Source organism: Eschrichtius robustus, chromosome 1 (assembly GCF_028021215.1).
Source record: "Eschrichtius robustus isolate mEscRob2 chromosome 1, mEscRob2.pri, whole genome shotgun sequence".
NCBI classification, from domain to species: Eukaryota; Metazoa; Chordata; class Mammalia; order Artiodactyla; family Eschrichtiidae; genus Eschrichtius; species Eschrichtius robustus.
In genome coordinates, this window is record NC_090824.1 from 144,453,194 (window position 1) to 144,473,049 (window position 19,856).

General features: G+C 54.4%; 7 non-coding genes across 7 annotated transcripts; all 7 read left to right on the forward strand.

Annotated features, from left to right (window-relative positions):
• The first annotated feature begins 2,660 nt into the window (after positions 1 to 2,660).
• Positions 2,661 to 2,753, forward strand: LOC137776848 (small nucleolar RNA SNORD116). Its single transcript, XR_011076336.1, has one exon. It is a non-coding gene; the product is annotated as a small nucleolar RNA SNORD116 (small nucleolar RNA).
• A 2,687-nt stretch (positions 2,754 to 5,440) lies between these two features.
• Positions 5,441 to 5,533, forward strand: LOC137751420 (small nucleolar RNA SNORD116). Its single transcript, XR_011070789.1, has one exon. It is a non-coding gene; the product is annotated as a small nucleolar RNA SNORD116 (small nucleolar RNA).
• Positions 5,534 to 8,195: 2,662 nt separating this feature from the next.
• Positions 8,196 to 8,288, forward strand: LOC137751173 (small nucleolar RNA SNORD116). Its single transcript, XR_011070706.1, has one exon. It is a non-coding gene; the product is annotated as a small nucleolar RNA SNORD116 (small nucleolar RNA).
• Positions 8,289 to 10,951: 2,663 nt separating this feature from the next.
• LOC137751477 (small nucleolar RNA SNORD116) lies at positions 10,952 to 11,044 on the forward strand. Its single transcript, XR_011070813.1, has one exon. It is a non-coding gene; the product is annotated as a small nucleolar RNA SNORD116 (small nucleolar RNA).
• Positions 11,045 to 13,706: 2,662 nt separating this feature from the next.
• On the forward strand, positions 13,707 to 13,799 carry LOC137751174 (small nucleolar RNA SNORD116). The gene has a single exon (XR_011070707.1). It is a non-coding gene; the product is annotated as a small nucleolar RNA SNORD116 (small nucleolar RNA).
• A 2,660-nt stretch (positions 13,800 to 16,459) lies between these two features.
• Positions 16,460 to 16,552, forward strand: LOC137776860 (small nucleolar RNA SNORD116). The gene has a single exon (XR_011076338.1). It is a non-coding gene; the product is annotated as a small nucleolar RNA SNORD116 (small nucleolar RNA).
• A 2,687-nt stretch (positions 16,553 to 19,239) lies between these two features.
• Positions 19,240 to 19,332, forward strand: LOC137749769 (small nucleolar RNA SNORD116). Its single transcript, XR_011070279.1, has one exon. It is a non-coding gene; the product is annotated as a small nucleolar RNA SNORD116 (small nucleolar RNA).
• The last annotated feature ends 524 nt before the right edge of the window (positions 19,333 to 19,856 follow it).

A 19,856-nucleotide genomic window follows, 5' to 3' on the forward strand; every position in this document is an offset into this window, starting at 1 on the left:
AGCACGTTTCCTCTCTCAGGGGGAGAGGACAGTTCGGAATGAGGGCCAGCCTCTCCCGCCGACATGCATGCAAACACCACCAAGGACTCCAGTATTGGAGGGGCTCCTGTCTGAGGGTTGACCGTGTCTGCACATAAGCTGTGTTATCTGTGAATCCCGGGTCCCTGCTGAATGGCTGTTGAGGGAATGCGAGGGGCCAGGCTCTCCTGCTGCTCTTAAGAGTCGGAGTGTGTGCTGGTCTAGGCCCAGTTAGCTTGCAGTTGGGAGGTGAGTTTTGGCCAGGATCATGCTTCGTGCATGCCATTTTGGGGGTTGTTTCTGGAAGCCAAAATGAGCAAGCGTCCCTGGTTGGTGCCTTGAATCTCAGGACAGGTCTGTGGACCTCCCTGTTCTTGCGTTTTTCACGGTGAGGTTCTCGAGTGCCTAGTGAGGCTGGAGCAATGGGCAGGGGTGAGCTCGGTTGGGCATCGGAGGAAAGCGGCTGAAGGATTCGGCCTCGCTGCTGCCCTTGTTTGCTACTCTACTTTAACTCCCGGCACAGTGTTGATGCCAAGTGGGTCATCGTGGAGTGGGGACAGGAACAAGTGCTGAATTTAAACCTGCGTGGATCACTGATGGCCCGCACAGGAAGGTAAGGGAAGATGTGGACATGTCCTTTGTGATGTCGTGGATTAGGCTATCATAATTGGGTTGCAGGGGCTGGCCTCGGCTTCCCAAGGATGTGTCATGTTCATGATTGGCTGGCATCAGCTGCCTATGGAGGGGATGGCTTTGGCAGTTCAGGTGGATGAGGTGAAGTAGGTAACTGTGTAGATTTGGAATCCGATTGCCAGAGGAAAGACACTCAAAGCGTGTCTTGCGAGACATAAAGAAGATTGACATGGTGACGCGTATACGCTGGCCTCCTTGGAGGATGTTTAGTTATGCGAACATCCCCTTTGGCCGCTTTGTTCCCTTGTTTGGGAATGTGCAAAGCGAAAGTGCTTCCCCCGGGGGGGGCATGACTCGGCTTGCGAATAGCCAGAGTTTTATCTGGAGCAGTCCGTTGGGGGCACAGAGGTGGGGGCACTGTTGCGACACCAGACGCACTTCGTGGACAGCCACTGTGCCCTTTCAAGTTTCAAGGTCCTCTCGTGTGGCAAAGGTTTTCCGTTGAAAGTCTGTCTGTGGTCTTCCGGGACAGTGCCTTTGATCAGTGTGAGTTCCTCGGTAGTGTCGCTGTGGCAGTGGAGAATTGCCAGGATGCATGGGGTGGGGTGGGCATCATCAAAGCAGACAGGCTTGAGGTGTGTCTTCAATGCTGTTCAGTGTCTCCGTGTTCGCATGATGTCTGTGGCTTCAAGTAGAGTCGAGTCGCCCTGCAGGCAGGAGGAGGGCACTTAGGACGAGGCTTTGTAGCGTTTGAGCGTTTCCTCAGTGGTCAAGGCCGCAAACCCTACCAGTTGGAAGCCTGCCTCTACGTGGCCGGGAAGGTGGCCTAATTTCCGCTGTGGGGTTCCAACCTGTGTCATGGTTGCTAAAGCCCAACACTTCCCATTGAGGGCTTCCCAAGGGGTCATGGAAAGTGATTTGGTCTAGTTGGCGAGATGAGGCACTTGGGCCGAAGTCCATTAAGCCCTTGAGAAGTGCCAGGCTGCATCGTGCCAGTCGGCAACTGCAGGTCGGTGTCAGCCCGCCCATGGGAGGTTACCTTGCTTCCGGGAGCACTGGGAGTGACACCAAGGGCACATCAGATGTGCTGGTAGGTGGCAGGATCTCCAGGTCCACATAGGGGTGACACCAACGGCCGGGAGGGAGGTCTTGTCCAGTCTTTGTGCTTTGGTCAGAAGGCGTGGCTGTGGGAGAGCCGGAGTCTGTGGCCTATTTCGACAGCCTTCGGGTCAAAGTTCGCATGCGGCCTCATGAAGCTGACAGGGGTCTTTCTCCTTTCAGTTGGGGTCCAACCAGGGTGCTGTGTATAAACTATGACGTTTACTGTTAGAGGCGTCTGCAGAGGGCCACAGGGACACCCAGAGACCAAGACGCGTATTTAGCGGCACACACAGGAATCCACAAACGCATCCTCGTGCAGAGTCACAGTCACACACGCCCACACGTGTGAATACACACATACAGCCTCTCACACACCGAGCAACGTACGTGCGTAACTTCCTTCAGTCGTGCTGTGAGACACACAATCAGTTTTCGGTAAGGGATAGTGGTACTTGGGAAGCAGGTTCCAGGCTCACGCCCAGGTTAAGTGTTCACAAAAATCATGTTCTCTGAGGACCCTGGTGCAATTTAGAAACCTGCGTGATTTCTGTCCACTTCTCAGGTGCTGTTGCAGCGTAAGGCTGGCTGTTGTCAGAGAAGAAATCCTTCGCATTGTCTGACGACTGCATGTGCTAAGGAGAACTGGAAAAAGTGGGGCGGGTGCACTTTGCCGAGCATGGCTGTGGATATCTCAGGACTAGGCATTCACCCATACTAAGATGTGCCATTGGATATTAGGATTTCCACAGATGGGCCCAATGGTTGCAAGAGTGGATTGATTGTTGGTCCTGCTGAGTGGCCTGAGGACTGTGGATTCCCCAGGCACTTGGAGTACTTCCAGGTCATGGCTCCTGTGCAGAGACCCACGGCCTTCCCTTTTGTGTTCTGCAGCGTCCCAGCATGTGCTTGGATCGATGATGACACCCTTGTATGCATTCCATGGAAAATTTGAACAAAATGAGTGAGAACGCTCTACCGTCTCCTCATCGAAACTGAGGTCCAGCACGTTTCCTCTCTCGGGAGTACGGGACAGTTAGGAGTGAGGGCCAACGTCCCCTGCTGACAGGCATGCAAACACCACTAAGGGCTCCAGCATTGGAGGGGCTCCTGTCTGAGGGTCGACCATGTCTGCCCATAAGCTGGGTCATCTATGAATCCCCGGTCCCTGCTAAAAGGCCGTTGAGGGAATGCAAGAGGGCAGGCTTTCCTGCTAGTCTTCAGGGTCGGAGTGTGTTCTGGTATAGACCCAGTAAGCTTGCTGCTTGGAGAGTTGATTTTTGGACAGGATCACGCTTTGTGCATGCCACTTCCGAGGTTGATTATGGAAACCAAAATGAGCAAGCTTCCCTGGAGGGAGCCTGGAGCCTCAGGCCAGGCCTGTGGCCCTCTCTGTTGTTGTGTTTCGCGCAGTGAGGTTCTTGACTGCCCGGTGTGGCTGGAGCAGTGGGTGGGCGTGGGCTGGAGTTGGGCGATGGCGGAAGGGGGCTGATGGTTTAGGCCTCAGTGCTGCCCCTGTCAGCTCCTCTGCTGAAGTTGTCGGCACACTGTTGGCGCTATGTGGATGTTCGTGGAGTGGGGTGTGGATCGAGTGAAGCATTTCAGCCTGGGTGGTGGCTCCTGGCCTGGAGAGAAAGGTAAGTTATCATGAGGAAAGGTCCTGTGTGATGTCGTGGGATGGGATGTCATCATTGGGTTGCAGTCGCTGGCCTCGGCTTCCCAAGAATGTGTCTTGTTCGTGATGGGCTGGCATAAGCTGCCTATTGAGCAGATGGCTTTGGCAGTTCAAGTGGGTGAGTTGAGGTAGGTAACTTGTGTAGAGTTGCGATCCCGTTGCCCGAGGAATGACACCCAAATGGTGTCTTGCAGGAAGTAGGGAAGATCGACATGGTGAGGCGTCTGTGCCTGCCTCCTTGGAGGTAGTTGAGTTATGCGGACATCCCCTTTGGCCGCTTTGTTCCCTTGTTTGGCAATGTGTAAAGCGAAAGTGTTTCTCGCATGGGGGAATGACGCGACCGGCCAGTGTAGCACGCAGGCCTTTCGAACAGCCAGAGTTTTATCTGGAGCAGTCCATTGGTGGGGCAGAGATGGGGGCCCCATTGCCATACCTGCTGTGCTGCCGTGGCCAGCCACTTTTCCCTTTCAGGCTTCCAAGTCCCCTCGCATGGCAGAGTTCTTCCGTTGCAAGTCTGTCTGTGGTCCTCGGGGACCATGCCTTTGATCACTGTGAGTTACTCGGTAGTGTCACTGTGGCAGTGGAGAATTTCCAGGATGCATGTGGTGGGATCAGCATCAAGGAAGGAGACAGGCTTGTGGTCTGTCTTCCCTGGTGTTCAGTGTCCCCGTGTTCTGAAGATGTTTGTGGTTTCCAGTAGGGTCGTGTCGCCCTGTGGGTTGGAGGAGGGCACGTAGGACGAGGCATCAAGGGTTTGAGAGTTTCCTTAGGGGTCAGGGCCGTGAACATTCAAGATGGGAGCTGCCTGAGACGTGGCTGGGCATGTGGAGTAGTCTCCGCCATGGGGATCCGACATGGGTCATGGCGGCTGACTCCCGCCACTTCCAGTGGTGGGCATTCCCACGGGTCAATGGAAAGTGATTAGGCCTAGTTGGCGAGAAGTGGCACGTGGGCCCACGTTCGTTAGCCCCTTGAGTGTTTTCAGGCTGCATCTTGGCAGTAGACAGCTGCCGGTCGGTGTCGGCCCGACCATGGGAGTTCCCTTGCTTCCGGAAGTGCTGCGAGTGACCCCAAATGCCCATCAGATATACTGGTAGCTGACAGAGTCTCGAGGTGCACGGAGATGTCACAGCCAAGGCCCGGAGGCAGGTCTCGTCGAGGCTGTGTGTTTTTGTCAGAAGACGTGGCTGTGGGAGAGCGGGAGTCCATGGACTATTTCAACAGACCCTGGGGGTCAAAGTGTGCCTGCGGCCTCTTGAAGCTGACAGGGGTCTTTCTCCTTTCAGTTGGGGGTCTAACCAGGGTGCTGTGTATAAACTATTTCTTTTATTGTTGGACTCCTCTTCACAAGGCCATAGGGACACACAGAGACCAAGACGCGTATTCAGCGGCACACAGAGAAACCCACAAGCACGTCCGCATCCGCAGTCACAGTCACACATGCCCACACGCGTGAGCACACATATACAGCCTCTCACACACCGGCCAACGTATGTGCCTAACTTCCTGCAGTCGTACTATCAGACATGCAGTCAATTCTCGGTAAGGGATAGAGGTCCTTGGGAAGCAGTTTCAGAGCTCAAGGCCAGGTAAATGTTTTTATGGATCATGTCCTCTGAGGACACCGGTCCACTTATGAAGCCTCGGTGATTTCTGTCCACTTCTCAGGGGCACTTGCTGGGAAAGGCTGGCCGTCGGCACAAACAAGAAGACCTTCGTGTGCTCTGATGACTGGACGTGCTAAGGAGAACTGAAAAAAGTGAGGCGGGCCCATGTCCCCGAGCATGGTCGTGGATAACTCAGGATGGTAGGTATTCAAGCACCCCAAATGTGCCATTAGGTATTAGGTTTTCCTCAGACGGGCCCAATGGCTGCAAGAGTGGTTTGATTTTTGCTCTTGCTGAGTGGCCTGATGGCTGTGGATTCTCCAGGCTTTTGAGGTAGCCCAGGCTCATGGCTCCTGTACAGAGCCCCGCGCACACCCCGTTGTGTTCTGCAGCGTCCCAGCATGTGCTTGGAACGATGATGACACCCTTGCATGCATTTCTTGGAAAATCTGAACCAAATGAGTGAGAACACTCTACCGTCTCATCATCGAAACTGAGGTTCAGCACGTTTCCTCTCTCAGGGGGAGAGGACAGTTCGGAATGAGTGCCAGCCTCTCCCGCCGACATGCATGCAAACACCACCAAGGACTCCAGTATTGGAGGGGCTCCTGTCTTAGGGTTGACCGTGTCTGCACATAAGCTGTGTTATCTGTGAATCCCGGGTCCCTGCTGAATGGCTGTTGAGGGAATGCGAGGGGCCAGGCTCTCCTGCTGGTCTTAAGAGTCGGAGTGTGTGCTGGTCTACGCCCAGTTAGCTTGCAGTTGGGAGGTGAGTTTTGGCCAGGATCACGCTTCGTGCATGCCATTTTGGGGGTTGATTCTGGAAGCCAAAATGAGCAAGCGTCCCTGGTTGGTGCCTTGAATCTCAGGACAGGTCTGTGGACCTCCCTGTTCTTGCGTTTTTCACGGTGAGGTTCTCGAGTGCCTAGTGAGGCTGGAGCAATGGGCAGGGGTGAGCTCGGTTGGGCATCGGAGGAAAGCGGCTGAAGGATTCGGCCTTGCTGCTGCCCTTGTTTGCTCTCTACTTTAACTCCCGGCACAGTGTTGATGCCAAGTGGGTCATCGTGGAGTGGGGACAGGAACAAGTGTTGAATTTAAACCTGCGTGGATCACTGATGGCCCGCACAGGAAGGTAAGGGAAGATGTGGACATGTCCTTTGTGATGTCGTGGATTAGGCTATCATAATTGGGTTGCAGGGGCTGGCCTCGGCTTCCCAAGGATGTGTCATGTTCGTGATTGGCTGGCATCAGCTGCCTATGGAGGGGATGGCTTTGGCAGTTCAGGTGGATGAGGTGAAGTAGGTAACTGTGTAGATTTGGAATCCGATTGCCAGAGGAAAGACACTCAAAGCGTGTCTTGCGAGACATAAAGAAGATTGACATGGTGACGCGTATACGCTGGCCTCCTTGGAGGATGTTTAGTTATGCGAACATCCCCTTTGGCCGCTTTGTTCCCTTGTTTGGGAATGTGCAAAGCGAAAGTGCTTCCCCCGGGGGGGGCATGACTCGGCTTGCGAATAGCCAGAGTTTTATCTGGAGCAGTCCGTTGGGGGCACAGAGGTGGGGGCACTGTTGCGACACCAGACGCACTTCGTGGACAGCCACTGTGCCCTTTCAAGTTTCAAGGTCCTCTCGTGTGGCAAAGGTTTTCCGTTGAAAGTCTGTCTGTTGTCTTCCGGGACAGTGCCTTTGATCACTGTGAGTTCCTCGGTAGTGTCGCTGTGGCAGTGGAGAATTGCCAGGATGCATGGTGTGGAATCAGCATCAACGAAGGAGACAGGCTTGTGGTCTGTCTTCCCTGGTGTTCAGTGTCCCCGTGTTCTGAAGATGTTTGTGTTTTCCAGTAGGGTCGTGTCGCCCTGTGGGGTGGAGGAGGGCACGTAGGACGAGGCTTTCAAGGGTTTGAGAGTTTCCTTAGGGGTCAGGGCCGTGAACATTCAAGATGGGAGCTGTCTGAGACGTGGCTGGGCATGTGGAGTAGTCTCCGCCATGGGGATCCGACATGAGTCATGGTGGCTGACTCCCGCCACTTCCAGTGGTGGGCATTCCCACGGGTCAATGTAAAGTGATTAGGCCTTGTTGGCGAGAAGTGGCACGTGGGCCCACGTTCGTTAGCCCCTTGAGTGGTTTCAGGCTGCATCTTGGCAGTAGACAGCTGCCGGTCTGTGTCGGCCCGACCATGGGAGTTCCCTTGCTTCCGGAAGTGCTGCGAGTGACCACAAATGCCCATCAGATATACTGGTAGCTGACAGAGTCTCGAGGTGCACGGGGATGTCACAGCCAAGGCCCGGAGGCAGGTCTCGTCGAGGCTGTGTGTTTTTGTCAGAAGGCGTGGCTGTGGGAGAGCGGGAGTCCATGGACTATTTCAACAGACCCTGGGGGTCAAAGTGTGCCTGCGGCCTCTTGAAGCTGACAGGGGTCTTTCTCCTTTCAGTTGGGGGTCTAACCAGGGTGCTGTGTATAAACTATTTCTTTTATTGTTGGACTCCTCTTCACAGGGCCATAGGGACACACAGAGACCAAGACGCGTACTCAGCGGCACACAGAGAAACCCACAAGCACGTCCGCATCCGCAGTCACAGTCACACATTCCCACACGCGTGAGCACACATATACAGGCTCTCACACACCGGCCAACGTATGTGCCTAACTTCCTGCAGTCGTACTATCAGACATGCAGTCAATTCTCGGTAAGGGATAGAGGTCCTTGGGAAGCAGTTTCAGAGCTCAAGGCCAGGTAAATGTTTTTATGGATCATGTCCTCTGAGGACACCGGTCCACTTATGAAGCCTCGGTGATTTCTGTCCACTTCTCAGGGGCACTTGCTGGGAAAGGCTGGCCGTCGGCACAAACAAGAAGACCTTCGTGTGCTCTGATGACTGGACGTGCTAAGGAGAACTGAAAAAAGTGAGGCGGGCCCATGTCCCCGAGCATGGTCGTGGATAACTCAGGATGGTAGGTATTCAAGCACCCCAAATGTGCCATTAGGTATTAGGTTTTCCTCAGACGGGCCCAATGGCTGCAAGAGTGGTTTGATTTTTCCTCTTGCTGAGTGGCCTGATGGCTGTGGATTCTCCAGGCTTTTGAGGTAGCCCAGGCTCATGGCTCCTGTACAGAGCCCCGCACACACCCCGTTGTGTTCTGCAGCGTCCCAGCATGTGCTTGGAACGATGATGACACCCTTGCATGCATTTCTTGGAAAATCTGAACCAAATGAGTGAGAACACTCTACCGTCTCCTCATCGAAACTGAGGTTCAGCACGTTTCCTCTCTCAGGGGGAGAGGACAGTTCGGAATGAGGGCCAGCCTCTCCCGCCGACATGCATGCAAACACCACCAAGGACTCCAGTATTGGAGGGGCTCCTGTCTGAGGGTTGACCGTGTCTGCACATAAGCTGTGTTATCTGTGAATCCCGGGTCCCTGCTGAATGGATGTTGAGGGAATGCGAGGGGCCAGGCTCTCCTGCTGGTCTTAAGAGTCGGAGTGTGTGCTGGTCTACGCCCAGTTAGCTTGCAGTTGGGAGGTGAGTTTTGGCCAGGATCACGCTTCGTGCATGCCATTTTGGGGGTTGATTCTGGAAGCCAAAATGAGCAAGCGTCCCTGGTTGGTGCCTTGAATCTCAGGACAGGTCTGTGGACCTCCCTGCTCTTGCGATTTTCACGGTGAGGTTCTCGAGTGCCTAGTGAGGCTGGAGCAATGGGCAGGGGTGAGCTCGGTTGGGCATCGGAGGAAAGCGGCTGAAGGATTGGGCCTCGCTGCTGCCCTTGTTTACTTCTCTACTTTAACTCCCGGCACAGTGTTGATGCCAAGTGGGTCATCGTGGAGTGGGGACAGGAACAAGTGTTGAATTTAAACCTGCGTGGATCACTGATGGCCCGCACAGGAAGGTAAGGGAAGATGTGGACATGTCCTTTGTGATGTCGTGGATTAGGCTATCATAATTGGGTTGCAGGGGCTGGCCTCGGCTTCCCAAGGATGTGTCATGTTCGTGATTGGCTGGCATCAGCTGCCTATGGAGGGGATGGCTTTGGCAGTTCAGCTGGATGAGGTGAAGTAGGTAACTGTGTAGATTTGGAATCCGATTGCCAGAGGAAAGACACTCAAAGCGTGTCTTGCGAGACATAAAGAAGATTGACATGGTGACGCGTATACGCTGGCCTCCTTGGAGGATGTTTAGTTATGCGAACATCCCCTTTGGCCGCTTTGTTCCCTTGTTTGAGAATGTGCAAAGCGAAAGTGCTTCCCCCGGGGGGGGCATGACTCGGCTTGCGAATAGCCAGAGTTTTATCTGGAGCAGTCCGTTGGGGGCACAGAGGTGGGGGCACTGTTGCGACACCAGACGCACTTCGTGGACAGCCACTGTGCCCTTTCAAGTTTCAAGGTCCTCTCGTGTGGCAAAGGTTTTCCGTTGAAAGTCTGTCTGTGGTCTTCCGGGACAGTGCCTTTGATCACTGTGAGTTCCTCGGTAGTGTCGCTGTGGCAGTGGAGAATTGCCAGGATGCATGGGGTGGAATCAGCATCAACGAAGGAGACAGGCTTGTGGTCTGTCTTCCCTGGTGTTCAGTGTCCCCGTGTTCTGAAGATGTTTGTGTTTTCCAGTAGGGTCGTGTCGCCCTGTGGGCTGGAGGAGGGCACGTAGGACGAGGCTTTCAAGGGTTTGAGAGTTTCCTTAGGGGTCAGGGCCGTGAACATTCAAGATGGGAGCTGTCTGAGACGTGGCTGGGCATGTGGAGTAGTCTCCGCCATGGGGATCCGACATGAGTCATGGTGGCTGACTCCCGCCACTTCCAGTGGTGGGCATTCCCACGGGTCAATGTAAAGTGATTAGGCCTTGTTGGCGAGAAGTGGCACGTGGGCCCACGTTCGTTAGCCCCTTGAGTGGTTTCAGGCTGCATCTTGGCAGTAGACAGCTGCCGGTCTGTGTCGGCCCGACCATGGGAGTTCCCTTGCTTCCGGAAGTGCTGCGAGTGACCCCAAATGCCCATCAGATATACTGGTAGCTGACAGAGTCTCGAGGTGCACGTAGATGTCACAGCCAAGGCCCGGAGGCAGGTCTCGTCGAGGCTGTGTGTTTTTGTCAGAAGGCGTGGCTGTGGGAGAGCGGTAGTCCATGGACTATTTCAACAGACCCTGGGGGTCAAAGTGTGCCTGCGGCCTCTTGAAGCTGACAGGGGTCTTTCTCCTTTCAGTTGGGGGTCTAACCAGGGTGCTGTGTATAAACTATTTCTTTTATTGTTGGACTCCTCTTCAGAGTGCCATAGGGACACACAGAGACCAAGATGCGTACTCAGCGGCACACAGAGAAACCCACAAGCACGTCCGCATCCGCAGTCACAGTCACACATGCCCACACGCGTGAGCACACATATACAGGCTCTCACACACCGGCCAACGTATGTGCCTAACTTCCTGCAGTCGTACTATCAGACATGCAGTCAATTCTCGGTAAGGGATAGAGGTCCTTGGGAAGCAGTTTCAGAGCTCAAGGCCAGGTAAATGTTTTTATGGATCATGTCCTCTGAGGACACCGGTCCACTTATGAAGCCTCGGTGATTTCTGTCCACTTCTCAGGGGCACTTGCTGGGAATGGCTGGCCGTCGGCACAAACAAGAAGACCTTCGTGTGCTCTGATGACTGGACGTGCTAAGGAGAACTGAAAAAAGTGAGGCGGGCCCATGTCCCCGAGCATGGTCGTGGATAACTCAGGATGGTAGGTATTCAAGCACCCCAAATGTGCCATTAGGTATTAGGTTTTCCTCAGACGGGCCCAATGGCTGCAAGAGTGGTTTGATTTTTCCTCTTGCTGAGTGGCCTGATGGCTGTGGATTCTCCAGGCTTTTGAGGTAGCCCAGGCTCATGGCTCCTGTACAGAGACCCGCGCACACCCCGTTGTGTTCTGCAGCGTCCCAGCATGTGCTTGGAACGATGATGACACCCTTGCATGCATTTCTTGGAAAATCTGAACCAAATGAGTGAGAACACTCTACCGTCTCCTCATCGAAACTGGGGTTCAGCACGTTTCCTCTCTCAGGGGGAGAGGACAGTTCGGAATGAGTGCCAGCCTCTCCCGCCGACATGCATGCAAACACCACCAAGGACTCCAGTATTGGAGGGGCTCCTGTCTGAGGGTTGACCGTGTCTGCACATAAGCTGTGTTATCTGTGAATCCCGGGTCCCTGCTGAATGGCTGTTGAGGGAATGCGAGGGGCCAGGCTCTCCTGCTGGTCTTAAGAGTCGGAGTGTGTGCTGGTCTACGCCCAGTTAGCTTGCAGTTGGGAGGTGAGTTTTGGCCAGGATCACGCTTCGTGCATGCCATTTTGGGGGTTGATTCTGGAAGCCAAAATGAGCAAGCGTCCCTGGTTGGTGCCTTGAATCTCAGGACAGGTCTGTGGACCTCCCTGTTCTTGCGTTTTTCACGGTGAGGTTCTCGAGTGCCTAGTGAGGCTGGAGCAATGGGCAGGGGTGAGCTCGGTTGGGCATCGGAGGAAAGCGGCTGAAGGATTCGGCCTTGCTGCTGCCCTTGTTTGCTCTCTACTTTAACTCCCAGCACAGTGTTGATGCCAAGTGGGTCATCGTGGAGTGGGGACAGGAACAAGTGTTGAATTTAAACCTGCGTGGATCACTGATGGCCCGCACAGGAAGGTAAGGGAAGATGTGGACATGTCCTTTGTGATGTCGTGGATTAGGCTATCATAATTGGGTTGCAGGGGCTGGCCTCGGCTTCCCAAGGATGTGTCATGTTCGTGATTGGCTGGCATCAGCTGCCTATGGAGGGGATGGCTTTGGCAGTTCAGCTGGATGAGGTGAAGTAGGTAACTGTGTAGATTTGGAATCCGATTGCCAGAGGAAAGACACTCAAAGCGTGTCTTGCGAGACATAAAGAAGATTGACATGGTGACGCGTATACGCTGGCCTCCTTGGAGGATGTTTAGTTATGCGAACATCCCCTTTGGCCGCTTTGTTCCCTTGTTTGGGAATGTGCAAAGCGAAAGTGCTTCCCCCGGGGGGGGGCATGACTCGGCTTGTGAATAGCCAGAGTTTTTTCTGGAGCAGTCCGTTGGGGGCACAGAGGTGGGGGCACTGTTGCGACACCAGACGCACTTCGTGGACAGCCACTGTGCCCTTTCAAGTTTCAAGGTCCTCTCGTGTGGCAAAGGTTTTCCGTTGAAAGTTGTCTGTGGTCTTCCGGGACAGTGCCTTTGATCACTGTGAGTTCCTCGGTAGTGTCGCTGTGGCAGTGGAGAATTGCCAGTATGCATGGGGTGGAATCAGCATCAACGAAGGAGACAGGCTTGTGGTCTGTCTTCCCTGGTGTTCAGTGTCCCCGTGTTCTGAAGATGTTTGTGTTTTCCAGTAGGGTCGTGTCGCCCTGTGGGCTGGAGGAGGGCACGTAGGACGAGGCTTTCAAGGGTTTGAGAGTTTCCTTAGGGGTCAGGGCCGTGAACATTCAAGATGGGAGCTGTCTGAGACGTGGCTGGGCATGTGGAGTAGTCTCCGCCATGGGGATCCGATATGAGTCATGGTGGCTGACTCCCGCCACTTCCAGTGGTGGGCATTCCCACGGGTCAATGTAAAGTGATTAGGCCTTGTTGGCGAGAAGTGGCACGTGGGCCCACGTTCGTTAGCCCCTTGAGTGGTTTCAGGCTGCATCTTGGCAGTAGACAGCTGCCGGTCTGTGTCGGCCCGACCATGGGAGTTCCCTTGCTTCCGGAAGTGCTGCGAGTGACCCCAAATGCCCATCAGATATACTGGTAGCTGACAGAGTCTCAAGGTGCACGTAGATGTCACAGCCAAGGCCCGGAGGCAGGTCTCGTCGAGGCTGTGTGTTTTTGTCAGAAGGCGTGGCTGTGGGAGAGCGGGAGTCCATGGACTATTTCAACAGACCCTGGGGGTCAAAGTGTGCCTGCGGCCTCTTGAAGCTGACAGGGGTCTTTCTCCTTTCAGTTGGGGGTCTAACCAGGGTGCTGTGTATAAACTATTTCTTTTATTGTTGGACTCCTCTTCACAGGGCCATAGGGACACACAGAGACCAAGACGCGTACTCAGCGGCACACAGAGAAACCCACAAGCACGTCCGCATCCGCAGTCACAGTCACACATGCCCACACGCGTGAGCACACATATACAGGCTCTCACACACCGGCCAACGTATGTGCCTAACTTCCTGCAGTCGTACTATCAGACATGCAGTCAATTCTCGGTAAGGGATAGAGGTCCTTGGGAAGCAGTTTCAGAGCTCAAGGCCAGGTAAATGTTTTTATGGATCATGTCCTCTGAGGACACCGGTCCACTTATGAAGCCTCGGTGATTTCTGTCCACTTCTCAGGGGCACTTGCTGGGAAAGGCTGGCCGTCGGCACAAACAAGAAGACCTTCGTGTGCTCTGATGACTGGACGTGCTAAGGAGAACTGAAAAAAGTGAGGCGGGCCCATGTCCCCGAGCATGGTCGTGGATAACTCAGGATGGTAGGTATTCAAGCACCCCAAATGTGCCATTAGGTATTAGGTTTTCCTCAGACGGGCCCAATGGCTGCAAGAGTGGTTTGATTTTTCCTCTTGCTGAGTGGCCTGATGGCTGTGGATTCTCCAGGCTTTTGAGGTAGCCCAGGCTCATGGCTCCTGTACAGAGCCCCGCGCACACCCCGTTGTGTTCTGCAGCGTCCCAGCATGTGCTTGGAACGATGATGACACCCTTGCATGCATTTCTTGGAAAATCTGAACCAAATGAGTGAGAACACTCTACCGTCTCCTCATCGAAACTGAGGTTCAGCACGTTTCCTCTCTCAGGGGGAGAGGACAGTTCGGAATGAGGGCCAGCCTCTCCCGCCGACATGCATGCAAACACCACCAAGGACTCCAGTATTGGAGGGGCTCCTGTCTGAGGGTTGACCGTGTCTGCACATAAGCTGTGTTATCTGTGAATCCCGGGTCCCTGCTGAATGGCTGTTGAGGGAATGCGAGGGGCCAGGCTCTCCTGCTGCTCTTAAGAGTCGGAGTGTGTGCTGGTCTACGCCCAGTTAGCTTGCAGTTGGGAGGTGAGTTTTGGCCAGGATCACGCTTCGTGCATGCCATTTTGGGGGTTGATTCTGGAAGCCAAAATGAGCAAGCGTCCCTGGTTGGTGCCTTGAATCTCAGGACAGGTCTGTGGACCTCCCTGTTCTTGCGTTTTTCACGGTGAGGTTCTCGAGTGCCTAGTGAGGCTGGAGCAATGGGCAGGGGTGAGCTCGGTTGGGCATCGGAGGAAAGCGGCTGAAGGATTCGGCCTTGCTGCTGCCCTTGTTTGCTCTCTACTTTAACTCCCGGCACAGTGTTGATGCCAAGTGGGTCATCGTGGAGTGGGGACAGGAACAAGTGTTGAATTTAAACCTGCGTGGATCACTGATGGCCCGCACAGGAAGGTAAGGGAAGATGTGGACATGTCCTTTGTGATGTCGTGGATTAGGCTATCATAATTGGGTTGCAGGGGCTGGCCTCGGCTTCCCAAGGATGTGTCATGTTCGTGATTGGCTGGCATCAGCTGCCTATGGAGGGGATGGCTTTGGCAGTTCAGGTGGATGCGGTGAAGTAGGTAACTGTGTAGATTTGGAATCCGATTGCCAGAGGAAAGACACTCAAAGCGTGTCTTGCGAGACATAAAGAAGATTGACATGGTGACGCGTATACGCTGGCCTCCTTGGAGGATGTTTAGTTATGCGAACATCCCCTTTGGCCGCTTTGTTCCCTTGTTTGGGAATGTGCAAAGCGAAAGTGCTTCCCCCGGGGGGGGCATGACTCGGCTTGCGAATAGCCAGAGTTTTATCTGGAGCAGTCCGTTGGGGGCACAGAGGTGGGGGCACTGTTGCGACACCAGACGCACTTCGTGGACAGCCACTGTGCCCTTTCAAGTTTCAAGGTCCTCTCGTGTGGCAAAGGTTTTCCGTTGAAAGTCTGTCTGTGGTCTTCCGGGACAGTGCCTTTGATCACTGTGAGTTCCTCGGTAGTGTCGCTGTGGCAGTGGAGAATTGCCAGGATGCATGGGGTGGTGTGGGCATCGTCAAAGCAGACAGTCTTGAGGTGTGTCTTCCCTGCTGTTCAGTGTCTCCGTGTTCGCATGATGTCTGTGGCTTCAAGTAGAGTCGAGTCGCTCTGCAGGCAGGAGGAGGGCACTTAGGACGAGGCTGTGTAGCGTTTGAGCGTTTCCTCAGTGGTCAGGGCCGCAAACCCTACCAGTTGGAAGCCTGCGTCTACGTGGCCGGGAAGGTGGCCTAATTTCCGTTGTGGGGTTCCAACCTGTGTCATGGTTGCTAAAGCCCAACACTTCCCATTGAGGGCTTCCCAAGGGGTCATGGAAAGTGATTTGGTCTAGTTGGCGAGATGAGGCACTTGGGCCGAAGTCCATTAAGCCCTTGAGAAGTGCCAGGCTGCATTGTGCCAGTCGGCAACTGCAGGTCGGTGTCAGCCCGCCCATGGGAGGTTACCTTGCTTCCGGGAGCACTGGGAGTGACACCAAGGGCACATCAGATGTGCTGGTAGGTGGCAGGATCTCCAGGTCCACATAGGTGTGACACCCACGGCCGGGAGGGAGGTCTCGTCCAGTCTTTGTGCTTTGGTCAGAAGGCGTGGCTGTGGGAGAGTGGGAGTCTGTGGCCTATTTCGACAGCCTTCGGGTCAAAGTTCGCATGCGGCCTCATGAAGCTGACAGGGGTCTTTCTCCTTTCAGTTGGGGGTCCACCCAGGGTGCTGTGTATAAACTATGACGTTTACTGTTAGAGGCGTCTGCAAAGGGCCACAGGGACACCCAGAGACCAAGACGCGTATTTAGCGGCACACACAGGAATCCACAAACGCATCCTCGTGCAGAGTCACAGTCACACACGCCCACACGTGTGAATACACACATACAGCCTCTCACACACCGAGCAACGTACGTGCGTAACTTCCTTCAGTCGTGCTGTGAGACACACAATCAGTTTTCGGTAAGGGATAGTGGTACTTGGGAAGCAGGTTCCAGGCTCACGCCCAGGTTAAGTGTTCACAAAAATCATGTTCTCTGAGGACCCTGGTGCAATTTAGAAACCTGCGTGATTTCTGTCCACTTCTCAGGTGCAGTTGCAGCGTAAGGCTGGCTGTTGGCAGAGAAGAAAACCTTTGCATTGTCTGACGACTGCATGTGCTAAGGAGAACTGGAAAAAGTGGGGCGGGTGCACTTTGCCGAGCATGGCTGTGGATATCTCAGGACTAGGCGTTCACCCATACTAAGATGTGCCATTGGATATTAGGATTTCCACAGATGGGCCCAATGGTTGCAAGAGTGGATTGATTGTTGGTCCTGCTGAGTGGCCTGAGGACTGTGGATTCCCCAGGCACTTGGAGTACTTCCAGGTCATGGCTCCTGTGCAGAGACCCACGGCCTTCCCTTTTGTGTTCTGCAGCGTCCCAGCATGTGCTTGGATCGATGATGACACCCTTGTATGCATTCCATGGAAAATTTGAACAAAATGAGTGAGAACGCTCTACCGTCTCCTCATCGAAACTGAGGTCCAGCACGTTTCCTCTCTCGGGAGTACGGGACAGTTAGGAGTGAGGGCCAACGTCCCCTGCTGACAGGCATGCAAACACCACTAAGGGCTCCAGCATTGGAGGGGCTCCTGTCTGAGGGTCGACCATGTCTGCCCATAAGCTGGGTCATCTATGAATCCCCGGTCCCTGCTAAAAGGCCGTTGAGGGAATGCAAGAGGGCAGGCTTTCCTGCTAGTCTTCAGGGTCGGAGTGTGTTCTGGTATAGACCCAGTAAGCTTGCAGCTTGGAGAGTTGATTTTTGGACAGGATCACGCTTTGTGCATGCCACTTCCGAGGTTGATTATGGAAACCAAAATGAGCAAGCTTCCCTGGAGGGAGCCTGGAGCCTCAGGCCAGGCCTGTGGCCCTCTCTGTTGTTGTGTGTCGCGCAGTGAGGTTCTTGACTGCCCGGTGTGGCTGGAGCAGTGGGTGGGCGTGGGCTGGATTTGGGCGATGGCGGAAGGGGGCTGATGGTTTAGGCCTCAGTGCTGCCCCTGTCAGCTCCTCTGCTGAAGTTGTCGGCACACTGTTGGCGCTAAGTGGATGTTCGTGGAGTGGGGTGTGGATCGAGTGAAGCATTTCAGCCTGTGTGGTGGCTCCTGGCCTGGAGAGAAAGGTAAGTTATCATGAGGAAAGGTCCTGTGTGATGTCGTGGGATGGGATGTCATCATTGGGTTGCAGTCGCTGGCCTCGGCTTCCCAAGAATGTGTCTTGTTCGTGATGGGCTGGCATAAGCTGCCTATTGAGCAGATGGCTTTGGCAGTTCAAGTGGGTGAGTTGAGGTAGGTAACTTGTGTAGAGTTGCGATCCCGTTGCCCGAGGAATGACACCCAAATGGTGTCTTGCGGGAAGTAGGGAAGATCGACATGGTGAGGCGTCTGTGCCTGCCTCCTTGGAGGTAGTTGAGTTATGCGGACATCCCCTTTGGCCGCTTTGTTCCCTTGTTTGGCAATGTGTAAAGCGAAAGTGTTTCTCCCATGGGGGAATGACGCGACCGGCCAGTGTAGCACGCAGGCCTTTCGAACAGCCAGAGTTTTATCTGGAGCAGTCCATTGGTGGGGCAGAGATGGGGGCCCCATTGCCATACCTGCTGTGCTGCCGTGGCCAGCCACTTTTCCCTTTCAGGCTTCCAAGTCCCCTCGCATGGCAGAGTTCTTCCGTTGCAAGTCTGTCTGTGGTCCTCGGGGACCATGCCTTTGATCACTGTGAGTTACTCGGTAGTGTCACTGTGGCAGTGGAGAATTTCCAGGATGCATGTGGTGGGATCAGCATCAAGGAAGGAGACAGGCTTGTGGTCTGTCTTACCTGGTGTTCAGTGTCCCCGTGTTCTGAAGATGTTTGTGGTTTCCAGTAGGGTCGTGTCGCCCTGTGGGCTGGAGGAGGGCACGTAGGACGAGGCATCAAGGGTTTGAGAGTTTCCTTAGGGGTCAGGGCCGTGAACATTCAAGATGGGAGCTGCCTGAGACGTGGCTGGGCATGTGGAGTAGTCTCCGCCATGGGGATCCGACATGGGTCATGGCGGCTGACTCCCGCCACTTCCAGTGGTGGGCATTCCCACGGGTCAATGGAAAGTGATTAGGCCTAGTTGGCGAGAAGTGGCACGTGGGCCCACGTTCGTTAGCCCCTTGAGTGTTTTCAGGCTGCATCTTGGCAGTAGACAGCTGCCGGTCGGTGTCGGCCCGACCATGGGAGTTCCCTTGCTTCCGGAAGTGCTGCGAGTGACCCCAAATGCCCATCAGATATACTGGTAGCTGACAGTGTCTCGAGGTGCACGTAGATGTCACAACCAAGGCCCGGAGGCAGGTCTCGTCGAGGCTGTGTGTTTTTGTCAGAAGGCGTGGCTGTGGGAGAGCGGGAGTCCATGGACTATTTCAACAGACCCTGGGGGTCAAAGTGTGCCTGCGGCCTCTTGAAGCTGACAGGGGTCTTTCTCCTTTCAGTTGGGGGTCTAACCAGGATGCTGTGTATAAACTATTTCTTTTATTGGTGGACTCCTCTTCACAGGGCCATAGGGACACACAGAGACCAAGACGCGTATTCAGCGGCACACAGAGAAACCCACAAGCACGTCCGCATGCGCAGTCACAGTCACACATGCCCACACGCGTGAACACACACATACAGCCTCTCACACACCGGCCAACGTATGTGCCTAACTTCCTGCAGTCATACTATCAGACATGCAGTCAATTCTCGGTAAGGGATAGAGGTCCTTGGGAAGCAGTTTCAGAGCTCAAGGCCAGGTAAATGTTTTTATGGATCATGTCCTCTGAGGACACCGGTCCACTTATGAAGCCTCGGTGATTTCTGTCCACTTCTCAGGGGCAGTTGCTGGGAAAGGCTGGCCGTCGGCACAAACAAGAAGACCTTCGTGTGCTCTGATGACTGGACGTGCTAAGGAGAACTGAAAAAAGTGAGGCGGGCCCATGTCCCCGAGCATGGTCGTGGATAACTCAGGATGGTAGGTATTCAAGCACCCCAAATGTGCCATTAGGTATTAGGTTTTCCTCAGACGGGCCCAATGGCTGCAAGAGTGGTTTGATTTTTCCTCTTGCTGAGTGGCCTGATGGCTGTGGATTCTCCAGGCTTTTGAGGTAGCCCAGGCTCATGGCTCCTCTACAGAGACCCGCGCACACCCCGTTGTGTTCTGCAGCGTCCCAGCATGTGCTTGGATCGATGATGACACCCTTGCATGCATTTCTTGGAAAATCTGAACCAAATGAGTGAGAACACTCTACCGTCTCCTCATCGAAACTGAGGTTCAGCACGTTTCCTCTCTCAGGGGGAGAGGACAGTTCGGAATGAGGGCCAGCCTCTCCCGCCGACATGCATGCAAACACCACCAAGGACTCCAGTATTGGAGGGGCTCCTGTCTGAGGGTTGACCGTGTCTGCACATAAGCTGTGTTATCTGTGAATCCCGGGTCCCTGCTGAATGGCTGTTGAGGGAATGCGAGGGGCCAGGCTCTCCTGCTGCTCTTAAGAGTCGGAGTGTGTGCTGGTCTAGGCCCAGTTAGCTTGCAGTTGGGAGGTGAGTTTTGGCCAGGATCATGCTTCGTGCATGCCATTTTGGGGGTTGTTTCTGGAAGCCAAAATGAGCAAGCGTCCCTGGTTGGTGCCTTGAATCTCAGGACAGGTCTGTGGACCTCCCTGTTCTTGCGTTTTTCACGGTGAGGTTCTCGAGTGCCTAGTGAGGCTGGAGCAATGGGCAGGGGTGAGCTCGGTTGGGCATCGGAGGAAAGCGGCTGAAGGATTCGGCCTCGCTGCTGCCCTTGTTTGCTACTCTAC